At 40.9% G+C, this 2,668-nt stretch overlaps 1 pseudogene; it reads right to left on the minus strand.

The window, feature by feature from the left end:
• Window positions 1–1,911: 1,911 nt before the first annotated feature.
• Window positions 1,912–2,668, minus strand: LOC128848003 (olfactory receptor 4D1-like; annotated as a pseudogene).

A 2,668-nucleotide genomic window follows, 5' to 3' on the forward strand; every position in this document is an offset into this window, starting at 1 on the left:
TCCCCGCAGCTGCCATCTGATGAGGATAAAGAAATTGAATGTTGCTCTCCCCCATTACAGGAAAACATCCCTGACATTGGACTATGAGATAGTCTGGGTTGAGTTCTTCTCAGTCTCTCCTCTTGAAGATGTTCAACTTTTAAATAAATAATTGAACAGTCAATAGAGAAGGAACTTGAGCTTGGGTCTCCAACATCTCAGGTGACCCCCTGGCAGACACGCAGTAGAGCAATACTCGCTATCACCCAGGCAGAAGACTATATATTGCAAATCATAGTGGCAATTCACAGTCTTTCATGATGACACTGGATAGTCATTGGGCAAGGGAAAGAGAGTGAGGCGTCCTTATAGCTCTCTGCCCATTTTAAACACTGGGCATCCTCTTACCCTTCAACCTCTGCCCTCAGTGACCCCTCTACAACCACGTGCCTTTCAGACTCTGCCTTCAGTGACCCCTGTGCGGTCATGTACCATTCATATCCTGCCCTCACTGACCCCTGTGCAGCCCCTCCCTTTCACTCTCTGTCCTCACTCACCTCTGTTGTTTACCATTCCTTTTATTTTTTATATTCCTGTTGACTTCATTCATTATACATAGGTTTAACTGATCTGAAATTCATTGAGAATATTATTATTTTTTTTAAATATTAATGTCAGAACTAGCTTTTCACTCTTCTGTCAAAGTAGTGTTGGCTCAGGAGATCTTACAGGACTATAGAGAGTTATAGTTTATTTTTGGATCTGAAAATCCAGTTCTGATACACAGGGAGTATAGATCTGTTCAGGAAGACGTATCCATTTTTATTGAAATATTTGTCAGTGTAGAAGAGCCTCATTAGTACTTAAACTTTGGAAATATAGAACTTGTTGGGAAAGAAGAAAGAATCACAGCATTTACAAAAATATTTCTATTTTCAAATTTTTGTAAAGAACTTTTTTTTCACTTGTAGAAAATTTCATAAACATTTTTTCTTTTTATCTAATTTTTTTTTGTTATGGAGAAAAAAGGAGTAAGTGTGAAAAATACAAAATCAAAATCTATTTAGGAAAGTTATTTGTTCTTTTATTTTTCTTGAAATTTAAGATCTGGAAAATATGCTAAGGGATTTTTTAGAAGATGTTCTTTATCTATTATCAATAAAAAAGCCAGTTTAGAAAAAAAATCTTTGCAATCTCTATTTATAATTGCATATTTTATCCTCATTAGTTGAAATCATTCTTAGAATAATTTTGACTAGCAATTCTTGGTGCCAAAGCCCCAACTGATGGAAGCCGTGAAGTAAGATGCAACCACTTCTGCCAGCTGGGAAACTATCCCATTTACCGTCAGGATTTTCAAGAGAGAGGAAGATAGGTGCCCAATTCCCATAGAACTTCACTGCGAGTTTGATGTCTGAGCCCCCCCGGATCCTTTGAATATCCCAACCTCCCTGTTTCGGTTCCCCGTCTCTGAAATAGGGTAACATAGTTTCCCTACTTTGCAGGAGTGTAGTGAGGTTAAATGCTTTAAGGATCGTGAGGTGCTCAAGTAAAATGGTGACAGATGAGGTATCAGCACTTATGCAGAGAGCTTGGAGGAAAGCCAATGCAGATGCCCCCCATGGCCTCATTGAGACCATCTCAGAGATTCCCTAGACTTGTGGAGTGCTTAAGTTGCAGAAGTTCTAGCAGGATGTCTGTGAGGATTGAACTCATCATTTAAAAGGTAGTTACACTGATGGAAGAGAGGCCTTAGCTTAAAGGCCTGGAGCAGCCCCATAAATGCCTGTCTGAGGTACAGCCAATAGAAGGGAAAAAAGAGATATATTACGTTTTGCTACATGTCGATCTGTGTGACGGAAGCTGATTTTAAAGAGTTACGGACCTTAGGGCTAGATTCACAATGGACTTTGACTTTTAGATGCTTAAAAATCACTCAGCATAGATGAAAATGCTGGGTATGAAGTGTAAACATACCATGGAAATCTGGGCTCTTCATTTAGACAAAGCCTTGCATTTCCCTTCTGTGATGTGTGTTCTGATCTTCACTAAGATGATGGTGTAGGAAATAAACAGAACAATTAATACTCTTATGAGCAGCATTCCACCATTGAAGACCATCTGCAGTTCTACCATGGGGTATCAGTGCAGGCCAGTTTGATGACCTGTGGGACATCACAGTAGAAATTGTCCAGGACATTTGGACGACAGAACGGTAGCTGGAGGAGCAGTTAAAGCCGAACAGCAGAGTGAGCCAATCCACCCAGCCATGCCAGCTAAACTAGCCCCATGCACACATCCTGGTTCATGATACTCAAGTACCGCAGAGGTTTATAGATGGCCACATACCGAGCGTTCGCCATTCCCACCAAACAAATTAAGTGGTAGAAGAACATCTGGAGGATGCACTCACTGAACAAGATGCTTTTACACTGGAAAAGTCGACCTGCATATTTGGAGCATTTCCTGATGATTCACTGACATCCAGGAAAGCCAAGTTCAGGACGTACATGGGGGTATGGAACCTGTGGTTGGTGATCACATTGGTGATGATGATGAAGTTTCCCAGCCAGGTGTTCACGTAAACTATGAGGAAAACCACAAAAAGGAAGCAATGAAACTCAGGATTCTGGGTGAGGCCCAAGAGGACAAATTATGTCACTGGGGTGGTGACATTCTGCTCTTCCAT

Source organism: Malaclemys terrapin, chromosome 13 (genome assembly GCF_027887155.1).
Source record: "Malaclemys terrapin pileata isolate rMalTer1 chromosome 13, rMalTer1.hap1, whole genome shotgun sequence".
In the NCBI taxonomy this organism is placed as follows: domain Eukaryota; kingdom Metazoa; phylum Chordata; order Testudines; family Emydidae; genus Malaclemys; species Malaclemys terrapin.